Source organism: Falco punctatus (assembly GCF_963210335.1).
Source record: "Falco punctatus genome assembly, chromosome: 9".
Classification (NCBI taxonomy): Eukaryota; Metazoa; Chordata; class Aves; order Falconiformes; family Falconidae; genus Falco; species Falco punctatus.
Genome location: NC_137589.1, coordinates 51,678,169 through 51,692,180, shown reverse-complemented (window position 1 = coordinate 51,692,180; position 14,012 = coordinate 51,678,169).

Sequence of the window (14,012 nt, the reverse complement as noted above, 5' to 3'; positions counted from 1 at the left end):
AGCTGAAGGCTTATGAACATACAACCTCTGGGTTGATAAAACATAATGCTCCATGGAAATCAAAAAGCTTTGAATGGAAGAAATGAGCACGCTTTTTAACAAATCCACATCCATGATAGAGCCTATATAAGGTCTCTGCATCTATCGCTTTTCCATGTGCCTCTTTGTGTGTATTCCCTGCTGGCAGCCCTCATGTGACACCTCACTTTTAATCCACGCATTAAATTCCTGTCCCTGGCCTGTGTGCTACAAAACTGCCTTCTGCTCACGTAAAGCTAACATGGCCAAGTACAAACTCAAACGCTGCCTTAAAAGCCTTGTGACTGAGCAGCACAGCCACCACGCTTGCGAGCAGCTGAACACGCTCTCTGGTCCCCTACGCCTAACTGAGCACTTCACACTCCTCGCCTGGATTGTCCCACTTTGCACTTTCCAAACATTTTAGCAGCAAAATGTACTTTTTGTTATAGCATTGCTGCAGCAGTCAGGAGACTTGGCATCTAATCACAAACCCAGCCAACAGTCAGTGCATGACCTTGGACAAGGTTGTTTTACCACACCAGGCCTTCAAGCTTCTCCCCTATTTGTTGCAGATTATAAACATCCTAGTGGTGCCTGGCAGGCTTAAAGTTAATTAAAGATTGCACAGCACCATCACGAAGATCGTCAGGACCAAAGACAAAGTATCATTAGATTCATTAATGAAATAATCCTCCATCGTGCAGTGAAGGGGAAAACCACACTCCAGAAGCAGTGGGCATAACAGCCAGCCTCAGGCCAGAGATCTGTAACAACAGAGGTTTTTAAGGAATGCCAACCAAAATTCCTGCTATTTTACACTAGCTAATTGTTAGTAATGGTCTTCGGACAGGGAAAGCACAGGAACATATATGAAAGGGTTTATATGGCACAGCTGTTTGTCACTAGAGAACCAGGTTATCTGAGGTCTAGAGCCGTGGACATAAATGTAACTCTAAAAAGAAATTATAGAGCAAAATGGCATGCTGGAATGAGAATAACGCTGCAGTGCTGTGACAGGTGAGGAAAAGTCTTCCTTTTCTGGGTAGGAGCAGAGCTCCAAACCTGAAGCACCATGCTGCAGGAAAAGACTGCATTTACTAGGGGAAGGAACTAATGTGGCAACAAATGAAAAGGTTTTCCTTCCCCTTGCACAGCACTGAAGCAGGAAGGTATAAGGCAGCTCGTCGGTCTGCTCTCCAGTGGGGTATCATACCCTACTTGCCACGTTCAGCTGCAGCAGTTTGTACGTCACTTCATAGGTGACATACGAGTTGAGAATATGTAGCTGAGAGACGTTCCCATTCCACTTGGTGGGGGGGCTGGTGCCAAAACCCCACCTGTAGCAGAAAGGCAGAGAGATACCTGAGGCATGCCCATGCACACCAGGCAGTGCCATGATAAAGATCCCGAGTTAGCTGCAATCTACCGCTCTGGCTGGGTGCTCAGAAGGACTTATGAGAGTTTGGAGGAACAGTGGATCACCACGTCTTTTACATTTCTTCCCATATACCTGTCTCCAACGTGGCTGAGACTGGGCTCTTTCTAATTAGTGAAAAATAAAGTCTCAGGTGCATGATGCAGCTCATTAAATATTTGAAAGACACATGATTATCAGAGCTATTGAATATGTCACTGCAAATAACCTGGTTTCAGCCTTCCTTCATTAGAATCACAGAATCATTTAGGTTGGAAAAGACCTCTGAGATCATCAAGTCCAACCATTAACCCAGGATTGCCAAGCCCACCACTAAACCATGCCACTAAGCAAAGACATCTCACCTTATTCCTTGTTTTCAGTAATATTTCCCTCAACGAGAGGTAAGCCAGGGGCTTGAATGGGACAAACACCTCAGTGCATCATTGTCATTGTTTTCCAGAGGGTTGGGCAGAGCTGATTCAGGGAACAAGAGAAGGATTATTGTTCTCTCACCTATATCTTTCTTGTGCTCTTTTACTGGAGCATCATTTAATTTGAGAATCGAAGCCAGAATTTGTCCAGTTTCAGTATCACTTATTTGCAACCTTGGAGGCAGCTGTGTGCTGTCAAATACATGACTGGTTGTGTGAACTCACTTGAGGGCACCAACACACATTACGGCCCAGCCTGGCAGCCTGGTTCCATGGCACGGGACACCTCACACAGACACAGATAGTCCTTCCCTTGTAATAAAAAGGCAGACAGCAGTGGCAGACAACCACTATTTTTTAGATAGGGAAGTGAGGCACAGAGAAATTAAATTACTTTCTCAAGTCAGAGTAAAAATGCATGTAGTCCTGTAACACTGGGATTGCCTGCCACTCCACTGAGCTGGAGATGGCTATCTAGCTCCCCAGCACAGCATCTGAATGAGCAGTACGCATTCTGGCTCCTGCAGGGCCTGTGCTGAGCCATGAACTGCAAGAGAGTTGTTTGATTACCTGAGCTGATGCATCCCAGGTGTTATGTTTACTAGGCAAGAGTCACAAGCACATTACTGCTCTTGGTCTATGCCTAATTGTTGAGGCTTCAGTAAGGATTCAGTACCTTATGATAACATGGTGAGACTCAATTTTCCTAAGGCGTTGGCCATGGATGGAGTAACCATTGCTGACCACAGTGCACCTTGGGCACCATAATCTGGCAAAAAAGTAGATTGCAAGAGATTAAGTTGTTCTCTGACAAATGTCTCTACCAGGTTAAATCAGTATCCTCTGAGGGCCTTTTTGATGTCCCCAGGTAACAACTCAGGTGGCATCAGAGGAGCAAAGCCACACAGCTGCAGCACTACAGTAGGACTCCAGCTGTATCCTGGACAGGTTGGTCTTAACTTAGTGACCATAAGACAATGCGGTATCATAAATGTACCAGTAAAATTGTGAAGGATCTCTAGTTAGTGAGAGGTCACGACACTAAAGAAATGAAAAATCAAGTGTGGATGCCCAGCAGACCAGTAACTAGGAGGGTGAACCTCTGCTTACAGTATGCAGTGTATTGTAGAGAGGAAGAATGAGACGCCACAGAATAATTCCTGTAATGAATTAGAGGAAAGAAGAAGGGCCCAAATGAAAGCATTTGCCAACAGCTGCCACAGTCTACTTTTTGTTGTCCCTGAATGTGGGCAGGCAGAACCGAGGGAGGCACCCAACTTTCCAAGCCCTGGACTGTCACACTTGGGATGGAGTTAGAGCAAAAGAAAATAGATGGGACAGGGCAATACTGAGAACAGAGATCAGGGTATGACAGAAGTTAAAGGGAGGGAGCTGCAATCTAGCAGCTTAAGTTCATCAGTATGACAGCTGCTTGAAAGGGCATGAAAGAGAAACCTACTGAGAGGGGAGATGAACAGTGACGGGAGTGAGAGGCAGAGAGGGCTGTGAAGTTGAGTGCTAGGAGAGAGAACTTCGAGTTGCTGCTGAAACCAAGGCTCTCAACCCAGCTATCACTTCCGTCACACGCCTGCTCTGCAACACCCATCTCCAGCCCAGCCTCATACCTGGCAAAGGATCCAGGCATCTCCTGCTGGGGAAGAAGCTGCAATGTGGTAAAACCAGAGAGAACTGGAAGACAAGAAATGGAAGAATCATCAAGATTTCCCTGCCCAAACTAAGCCTGGAGTTAAAGCTCTGCCCTTTTCCTCCATCACCACCGTCCCGGCCAATGTCCTTTTCCCAAAGGCTGGCCATCCAGTAAATTCAGCTTTCCCCTGGTGCACTCTGGTGCCCAGCTGTATTTCCATCTCCTCTGCAGCACTCAAGGCTGCTGCCTAAGGGGAGGCTCTCCAGCTGCACAGTGTCCGTCCAAGACACACCACCACCAAGGGGAGAGTATTGCAATACCTGAGCTCTGCAGCCTGAAAGGCAGCTCATGAAACCACAGAACTTTTACGAGCTCTCTTCTAAAAGGTCTGTCCATGAGTGAGTATAAGGATTTGCTGGTCAGGAAAGCCTTCCAGTGAGATTCAAACCTACCATGAGAGATTCAGAAGAAAGGCAGCAGTTTAGGGATGAGTGGAGCAGTCACAGCAGTATCAGACACGAGGACTAAGGCGGCTGAAGCAGGCTGCATAATGAAGAGCTTTGGAAAGCTACTGAGCTATCCTGAAGTACTTCCCAGAAATAACCCACATCTTTTAAATACAGTCCTTACTGCTGTTTCTAATCCACCTTCTGAGAAGCAATGGCATCACAATCTCATTTCTCTCTAGTTCTGGCCCCCCAGTTCTTCTCCCTTTTTGGCCATTTCTTTTGCTGTACACGTTTGGGGAACGCTTATTCATCCTTTCTTTTTTTATCCCCAAGAGGAGAGAGAAGCAGACTTCCCATTATGTTTCTAATTTCATTTATTCATTCATTTCATGACAAAGCTCATGACACCCATGAAAAAGCCTCACTGCACACTCATCAGTTCAACAGCACATCTTTTCCCCTCTGATTGTCCTTCAGAGCACATTTTACACACCCATCTGTATTGCATCATTCTGCTGGCCTGTTGACTCACTTGTAACGGTGCCAAGATGCCATTGTGCATTGGTTAGCTGAACTTAGCTCTGTTTCCCTTCCTGCTCTCTGCATATAAACCCCAGGCTGCTAGTCTCCACCTATCAGCAACCACTGACACACTGATTCATCTCTCAACAAAATTCCCCAAACAAATAAAATATAGCTAACGAACCTTCCAAGAAAAGGCTTTCTCCACACAAAGCATCTCTGGCAAGCACCAGGATGCTTCCTGTGAAAGAAACAAGGTTCATTTCCTACTAGCCCTTCCTAAAGACCTTCAGACTGTGGTCTGAGAATCAGTGGTAGTTCAGGAGGTCTCTTAAAGAGGTCTACAAATGCGAGGTTTTGAGCTCATGGGCATGTTGTCCTACCTCCTAGCTCCTGACCACTTCAGTCCCATGAACAGCCAGCACACACACACACCACACACCCCTCCCTGCCCCAAGCACATAAAGGGCTCCTTTACACAGAGGAATTTAGGTGGAAACAGATGGAGAGCTAGTGTCAAGCTGTTCGAGACCTTGCACAGCTTGAGTTTTAGAAAATCATTGGCCTCAGGTAAACCTCACTCACTCCTCCAGACGGAGACAGGCAATGAACAGCATGGTGGGATGTCCACAAGGCACCCTGGAAATGACCATCAGCACAGGGAATCTCTGCTGCAGTCTAGCTAAGGCATCTTCAGGGTTACCAATGCTGCTATGTCCCACTACTTTTCTGTCTGCCCTGCCCAAAAGTCACTGCCAGGCAGAATGCAGTCTTTCAGGTTTCCAAGAATTCACATTATTGTGAATATTTTCACCCAGATTTTATCCTGGGAGGGTGATTGCCTCTTTTTTCCACAACAAGGAATCGTGCCCCACCTCTAACCCAGACTACAGTAACAGTGGGGCCAGAAGAGGGAAGAAGAAAAGGTAACTTACTCGGTGTGACTTTCATGTGAGCTCATCACAGAGTAGCACAGGCTCTGCACGCACAGCCCTGCGGAAGGCAATGCGGGGGGGCTGACACAGGCGCAGCAGCCACACAGCCGCAGCACCACAGCTAGGACCACCCCACCGTGCAGCTCACAGGACCTCTCCCACCCGACAGCACCTCCCCAGCCCCTGCAGCCGTCAGACCTGCAGACGAGCAGACCCTGTTTCAGAGTTTGGAGCCTCCAAGTGGCTGTTTTGGAGCCTCCAAGTCAGCCCCTTACTACACAAAATTAAACGGGGCCTTCTAGTGATGAACCCTAGTAAATGCAGTATCCTTTTCTCCAGCAGCTAAGGACCTTTCCTTGCAAGCTTAAGCCTCACAGCACTCCAGCACACACATCAATCTGTAAAATGACATGGTGACAGCACAGAGAAGGGAGGTGACTGACCATGGCACTCCTGGAACTGGTCAAGGCCTCGGCCCCTCGATATGCTCCCTGTGGGGCTGGCCTGGCCCCCAAGCCTGGCTCCCCTTCCCTGCCACCCACAGCCCTCCTGGCCATGGCCACTTCTAGGGTGAGCTGTGGAGTTCCACATCCACAGCATAGGCTCCCTGGCTCTTTTCTCTCCATAGCTGTCAGGTGGCTGCTCCTCGGGATGTCACAGGGCACCATGAGGGCCATCAAACAGCTCCTGTTGCACAAAGTGATCCGTTATCTCACTGACAGGCAGTAGTATGCAGCTGCAACCCACACCATGGTTCTTGGGTACAAAGTCCAGAGGACAAAAGTCTTTGCTGAGGACAGCAAAGGCTCACAGCAGTAAGAAGAAACGTAGATGCAGCAGAAATCCTCCAGTCCTGACCAGGACTGCTTCCCAGGCTGAAATAAAGGATTCATGCCAGAGAAAAGATCAGCCAAAACCGGTTCTGTAACATGCATGATAGTTTGTTTGATAGGCTCTTCACTTTGATCAAGGTGCTGTGCTGACACAGCGCATGAACTCAGTTCACCCCGAGTGCCTTGCTCCACGTGAGTGAATTTGGGACTGTGGATGCAGAAGGGAAAAAGTCCTCCATCATTTGCACCCACCTAAATAAAAGGACAGTGGTTGCACCTTGGTCATTAAGCAGCTGTGACTTTCCTGTGACTAACAACCAGCCTTTCAATGATGCTATGAAATTAGAACTGGATTTTTTTTTTTATTTTGGAGGGAGCTCACAAGCATCTACATACACTTCTACAGGCACTGTAACAGTGGGTCTCTCCTGGACCTCCTACCCACACTGCACAGAAGCTTTCTTCAGCCGATTACTTCTGGGCTGCTACACACATACACACAACATAGGTAAACATCCACCTCTGGACCCTAATCCTGCAGAGATCACAGCAGCATTTATCAGAGGGTGACTGCTACACCTCCCACACACACAGAGGAATTTAATTTGTATATCACAGAAGCACATTAACCCTGCTTTAGCCTCCCAGAGCCCTGCTCACACGTACCACAGGATGCAGGTCTTACAATGGTATTTGCAAATATTAACAGTTTTGAAAGAAGTTATTCCTCATTTGCCCTTGCTGTAGAAGCAGTGTATTGGGTAGGCATAGGGAAAATTCACTGTACAATTGTGCACAACAACAAAAAGATTTATGTACTTCGGGAAACCACTCACCTTTCAGATGCTTTTCTACTGTTCACACATCCCAAAGACATCCAAAATTATTTGATTTTCTAAAAATACACCCAAAACAGGCACAGTTAAAGCCTCTCTGGAGAAGCCCAGCTTTGCTAGTGACAAATGCGAGTGCAATGCCTCCCCATCTCAGCCTGTGGGGACACCTAGGGCTGCATGTGTCTGATGTATGGAAACACATCTCCTCCCTTCCCTCTTCCATCAATTTGCATTTTTGGCATCTCTCCAGTGAAGACAACAGTGGCCAGGAGGGTCCCCTCTTTCTGTACAGCCCCAGCTCAGCAAGGCCCTACACAGAGCTAGATCACCAGCTTTTTCTACTGGAAGAGGGCAAAGAAGAGTCTCCCTGCTATGGAGACAATACTGGTCAAAAACAGGGCTGAGAAACTTTTGCCTGGCACTTTTGCAGAGACAGGCAGGCGGAGTGCCCATCCTGCAAGTCTAGACTTCCAGATGCCATGCCTCCAGCCCTACAGTGCTGATCGCTCCCAGGCTCTGTCTGCTGACCCACAAGATCCCCGTGCACAGAGGGGCTGCACTGGGTCAAGCCCTTCTCTGTTTTGCTGTGTGCTCCAGCCAGTAAAGACAACAGATAAACACTCACACTTCCTGCCAGCATAGGTATACCCTGACCTCCAGAAGCTAGCTTTGAACCAGAAACAGAGATCAGGATCAGTGCAGCTCACCCCACCACCTGCACAGGACCCATGGTCACAGCTAGCATGTCCAGTAAGCACTGGAGGCACCTAACTGCTTTTCTAGGGATTTTTCCTTCTCACAACCCCACAGTTTGTTCTTCCAACAAGGGAAAAGAAAGCCCGCAGAGCGCTGCTTTGACTGCCAAGCAATAAAGTCCTGTGATCAATCTTCATAGGCCATGGAGTTTGTAGTGTTCAGGTGCCTGAGTTTGGCTGACAGCCTTAATTATATAAGGACAGCATCACAGCTCAGAGACGATTGCTGGTTCAGGCTGGTGAAAAACAGTAGTATGCTCCTCTCTTAGAGGGATGGTACAGAAAGTGAGAGCTCAGCTTACCCATCTAATGGTGATCATCTAATTGTACTCAACGAGCTAGATACAAATCACAGCTTAGCAGGGGGAAAGCACACTTGGATACTCTCAATCCACCCTCTTCCCCCTATATCCAGGCCTGGAAAAAGACCTTTGCAAGGCTGATTAATCCATCTAAGTGGACCCTTCTGCTTAGTGCCACCCAGCTGGAGCACTGCTGTCCTCTGAAACCTGGGGCTGGCAGCTGCTGCTTCCCCAGCCATGCCAAGGAGCTCCAGCGATCCCTCAGCTGTGGGCAGCAGCTTGCAGTGCATCAGAGCTGGTCTTAAATGGGAAGCCCTGATGGCCTGGTGTGCTTTGGGAAGGCAGGGTCTTTCTCTGGGTGGATGTGCTTTAGGGGAAGACTATTGGGAGTATTTCTGAGGAAGATCTTAAGGCAGGGGCGTAGAAAGAGCTAGCTTGTCTCTTCTGGCTTTAAGCCTACTACAGTGGGCATGGGAATGGGTTGAGTAGGTGCCCTTCACAGGCTTCTTCCTTTGTTTCAAACTACAAGGAAGGGGTTCTCTTGCCATTTTTCCTGCAGGCAAGTCTTGTAGACTCACACTGCACTCTTAACTATAAATGGAGTCTCCCTTTTTCCCGCTCTGACAAACTTTGCGGTCAAAACTAGGTGCAATGTTTTTAGTCTCTAACTAGACTTGGAGAAAAATCTTCAGGTCTGAGCCACAATTTTGTGCTTACAGCTTCCCATCCCTCTCATCTGTCCCTGGAGTTAACATCAGCCTGGCACATTTAGAAGTTTCTTGCTGTTTGCTGCTGCTGTGCTTTCCCTAGGGGCAAGCTAAAGCCAGGGAGGGAGAGCAGGTACAAGGAGTCCCATAATCAAATACAGCAACCACAGCGGGTTCATTTAATATTTTGCTCTTAAGTGAAGGAAAGAGGTGGGGCCAAGGTAGGTAGAAGAACTTGCTTCCTTCTTATTCTCAAGACACTATCATCTGAAACCAAGTTGTTCTGCGCACAGACTAGAGCTGGAGCAGGCAGAGGACAAGCAGTTTGAGAAAAAGTCGGGGGGGGGGGGGTGTGTTTTGTTTTTTTTTTTTTGTTTTGGGGTTTGTTTTTGTTTTGTTTTTTCTTGGAAGAAATGTACCTGGATTTCCTCACACAGCTGAGGTTTTCACAAGTACCTCCCTCCTTGAATTTAGCAGAATAGTCCCCAAAGCCCACATGCATATACATAAAATGCATCCTGGCTGCTGGAGGGCTTCATTTGCCCATTTCTGCTTCTTGCAAGCCTTTTAGGATTCTTTTCACAGAGGCGCTTTTTCTGTGTGATTTTTTTTTCTCCCTTCCATTTTAATTGAAGTATTTTTCTCCACAGCAGGAAATGTAAACTATGCAGCAGGCAATCTTGATGTATATTTTAAAAGAGGAAAAATTATTTAGCAAAGCTATTATCTTCAGATATGCACAGAAGCAATCACTAACCCTGTTCCTAGAAGCCAGGAAAGTCAAACAAAAAAGGGAAAAGAAGGATGCTATTACTTAAAAACCTAGAAAAAATAATGAACAGGTTTTTAATTCCATGCCTAGGAATGAAGGGTCAGATTATTGTCAATGAAAAAAACATTCGTCTTGGCAAAATGCAGGAGCTTTTCCCTAAGAAACTACAAGAGCTGAGGAGTAGCTGAACTCTGAAAATCTGCTGCTCAGTACTCTCACTGAAGAAAGGCTGGCTGCTAAGCACTAGTGAAAACCTCATTTTGTCTAAGTTTAATTGGGAGCTGAGTGCTGCTGAAGGTGTGGTCTGGGTTGTATGTGCTGGCTATATCCTGGGTTTGGAAATCAGCCCTTAGTGCCTGTGCCATACACTGCTCTTGGCTGCACTTGTGATCTGAAGGGGAAGGGGGCAATTTATTATTCCGTGCCTCAGTTTCCCCACTTGCAAAATGTATATTATCACAGTTCAGGCTACAAACCTAAAACCAGTGGCATAGAGCAGCTATGATGAGTCCCTGCAGCAGGCCAAGAATAACACAAAAATACTTAAAGAGATGAGACACTCTCCATTCTTCAGAGAGCAATTGATTAGTTGAGCTATACTGCGATTTTTGCCCATCAGAGATTGCAAACTTGAAAAAAAGATGGCCTAGAAAATGAGAGTGCATTTTTGCTGATTGTCTTTCCCTCTTCCCACACCACTCCCAGCCTCTGCCTCCCCTACTCCAGAAAAAAAAAAATCCCAATAAATTAAAAATCAACTTCTCTAAATATTGTTTCTCTCACATCAGCCCAGCAGGAGAGGCAGAAATCAAATTACAACCACTGAAATAAACCATCAGCACTTAGTGCCAGGAGGGTGGGTGGAGACACTGGAACATTTTGCTTTAGGCTTAAAAAAAAAATTTAAAAAAATCTGTCTTTATTAAAACAAACAACTGCAAAAGAAGAAACAAAAAAAATCAATCAGTTGCATTTACAACAGGGAGATATCAAGCAATGAGTGCTCCATACAGAGAGACAGATGAGAGCTGCAATAACCAGACCCCCTCTGTCCTGACCCTCTCTTGGAAAAGGATTTTTGTCTCACTCCTCTCCTGATTCTGTGCTTTCTCTCCTGTCCTAGAGAACTTTTTCCTACAGGGACAACAGGAGGAGGAAAACAGAGCCATATACTTTGTGTCCACCAGATAATTCAAGATAACCTCTACAAAGGGGTTTGCTGTGTTTTCCATACCTACAGGATCTGGCAATAATTTAGATAGAACTTGCTGGGTTTATAACTCTCCAGTTTTTTTGTAGATAAGAAGAGATAAATGCCAGGATTGTCACATCCAGATATTTTTACAGTTTCTCTCCTGCAGGGATTATTTCAGGAAAAAGCATGTGCTATATGGAAATGCTGTTGCAGCCTTTCTGTTCATCTCTATGGCTCTCTCTGTTTTTTTGGCTAGAGGATTGCTAACTTCAGGAACAAGCAAACTAAACAATTTACTCGCTCTCTTCCAAAACCCAGCTGCCAGGCAGCAGGATATTATCATACAAGACCTGCACCAGGGCTTGATTCTGACCGCTGTGCATTTGAAGACCACCTTTCTGCCTGTGTGAGCTTATCAGGTAAAGCCAGATGTTGTGGCAGCAGTGGAGTCTGAGTGAGCCCAGGGCATGGGCAGCTCTCCTGGTCCACGCAGAAGGATGCTTTGGGGGCACATTGGCTTACAGTGCTACTGCCCAAAGTAGCCCCAGACCTACCTGTCTTGCTGCCTGGCTAAACACCGCTGGGCTTTGGGGAAGGTTTGTTTGGACCTATCCAGAGAGGGGAATGGTCTCAGGCATGCCCAGGGACCCCTCCACGTACAGCTGTGAGGAACCACTTCACAAAGCATCCACTGTGCATTTTGGAAGATGCCAGCTCAGGAACACACACTCGGGCCCCTGTTGCAACACTGTATGTACTTGTGTCTCAGGTCCCAAGGAGATGGGGCGATCCTGCAGCGGCAGCCAGCAGCTTGGACTCAAGGCTTTGCCCTAGCTGGGAGCAGCAGAGCACTGGGCATCACCATCCCCCAGGCTTCCTCCACATTTTGTCCCTGGAAAGCCACCGCACCTGCAACAGCTTCATCTCCACGGAGGGGTTAAAAATCCAGTTGAGTTGCAGAGGAGGCTGAGGTGGTTTTGCGCTCCTGCAGTGCCATCATGTGCTTTTGGTACGCACTGCAGAGACACTTCTGGCTGACAAAACTTCCAGGGGCCAAGGAGGTGGAGGAACTGGAGAGCAAAACCTCAGTGTCCCTGGAGGTGACATGTCCCAGCTCCCGGCACTGACCACCCAGGAGTGGGAAGCCCTGCAGCCACCACCACCTCATGCACTCTGGGAGGTGGTCGCAGGGCAACCCTGTGCCCTGATGCTCTCTGGGGAACAGAATGTTTCAGCTACCTTGACATCCTTGGCACAGGACTGAAATCAACCCCATATCATACAGGGCTGTTGAAGGCTATGGAGACCTCAGAGGAGAACAGCAAAAGATTCCGCAGCAAAGGAGCCATGGAGTGGAAAACAGAGATTTTGCCCTCTGTTTCACCTGGAAAATTCCCCATCCTGGAGACTTCTCAGCATGCCCTTCTTGCTGCTTAATAAACCCTGCTCCAACCACGGCAGGTCCTGTCAGCAGGCGCTGTGCCACTTTGTTAAGTGGATCCATGGGAGAGAGTGCTCATTAACAATGCCAGAAAATGGCATCACGATGCCTTGACAGCACCTATGGTGACAGCTGCAAAGTGCCCCAGTCAGTGATGGCAAGCACAACATGGTCTCCTGCCACTTTGGGGAACCTGGGAAGAGGACATCCAGCAACAGAGCTGCGGACAGAGGAGCCCTGCACTGTGCAAAGCATAAGGAGGGCAGGGCACACGGCTGGCAGCACTTGGGGCTGCTCGTATCACCTCATTCCCTTTGCTTGCTGCTGTCCGGCTCCCTGGTGTGAAAAGGCACCTTGGGATGCTGCAGCCATGTCTCTTGGGAGCCAGACCTGTTTGCATCTCCTCTGCAGTCAGCATGGGTCTTGTGCCTCCACAAGCTGTCCTTGCACAGCCTGTTGCCTCTTCCCGTTCCCCTTGTCCCCTCCAAGGCACAGCTCCAAATGAAACCCTCCTTCAGCCTCATGTTTTCTCCCATTGTTCTGATGTTAGCTTTCCAGCCCAAAGCTTTGGCAATTCATCCTGCCCTCCACAGCTCTGGCCTTTCTTCCCCCTTAGCTCAGACAAGCATCAAGAGATGCAGGCAAGCCCTGGAGCCTAACTAAGCTCTAGCCTATTGCACAAGAAAAAAATTAGCTATTGCATGGGAAAAAATGAGCAACCAAAAAGTGAGCTAATGCAAGAAACCCCAACCATTAAAGGCAGAAGCCCTGCAGTGCAGATAGAAGAGGATGGATCCACACGCACTGTCAGGCTCGAGGAGAAATGATGGCTTTCACAGCCCTGGGGTATGCACACACTTTCCCACATCTCCCCAGCTTGTGGTCCAGCCTGATGTAAGCAAAGGGGAAGATGTGCATGTCACGAGGCCCCAGTTTTCCCTCCAGTGCCCCCTGTTCTGGAGCTGGAGCCCAAAGCCTTCTCAGCTCTCCCCAACTGCCTGCCTGCACCATGTCCTGAGGCAGAGACTGTCCCAGTGAGGACTAAGCCCCTGGGAGGACAGAGCAGGAGGTAAACAGCTGGACAGCAATGGAAGGAGAAGCCTTTCAGGGCTTGTTCTGCTAGTGCCTCGCAAAGGGGGCTGCAGCCAGGTGCAGCCCTGCATGCTTGGGGCTGGAAAGCAGACACTGAGTGTGCGCTGCGGGGAGAGATGTGATGGCAGCACAGGGCACTCCTGGCTTCATGTCGCTTGTTTCTGGCTCTTGCACTCACAAAGAAAATAAAAATAAAACCAAAAAGTAAAAAAGTTTTTCAAAAGCACCAGAGGGGAGGAAACTGTCACGGTCTGATGGCAGCCGGGGTGCGCACCACAGGGCACACTGCTGGCTGGCCACACCGGGGCTCCAGGCTGTGAAACCAACTGCTGAGTAGCTGTGGCCTGAAGGAGCTTTTTTGTGTGGAAAGGAGGAAAATGGTGTTCGGTGCGAGCAGGCCCAGGAGCCGCTCAGGGTGAGCCAGGGCTCCTTCTCCAGGCCCCTGCTCTGACCCCCTGCCCTGCCAGCCCAGGCAGCCATGTGCGAGGGGACCCCTGCCACAGCACGGGGGGGCCTGCCTGGTGCTGCCAGCTCTGCCTGCCGTCACCCTGCTGTCACCTGTTGTCACCCTGCCGTCACCCTGCTGTCACCCCCTGCAGCCGCTGGCCCCCGGGCCTTTCCCAGGCAGGGCTTCACATTGGAGTCCCCACAGGCTG